The sequence below is a fragment of the Montipora foliosa genome, chromosome 6 (genome assembly GCF_036669935.1).
Source record: "Montipora foliosa isolate CH-2021 chromosome 6, ASM3666993v2, whole genome shotgun sequence".
In the NCBI taxonomy this organism is placed as follows: Eukaryota; Metazoa; Cnidaria; class Anthozoa; order Scleractinia; family Acroporidae; genus Montipora; species Montipora foliosa.
Genome location: NC_090874.1, coordinates 17550939 through 17551246, shown reverse-complemented (window position 1 = coordinate 17551246; position 308 = coordinate 17550939).

Here is a 308-nt window from a genome sequence, read left to right as displayed (position 1 = left end):
AGGGGCAGTGAACACGATAGTTTAGCTAAACTTCAGAACACTAAAAGACGTATTTGCATAATGCGTTAGTTTTGGTACCAAACCATTGAACTGCACTGAATGTATTCTTGTTGTATCTCGCCCAAGGATGGAGGGGATGGAATGGATTTGAACTTGAAAAAAAAAACAAAACTGGCTTTGGAGACGATGTATCAGAAAGTCGCCAAAACTTAAACACGAATAGCTCTTTGTGCCATAAATACATTTCATATCTGCTAAAGGGTTGTCAGGAATGTTGTACGGTGAGCTAAAGTACTAATTTAGATTTT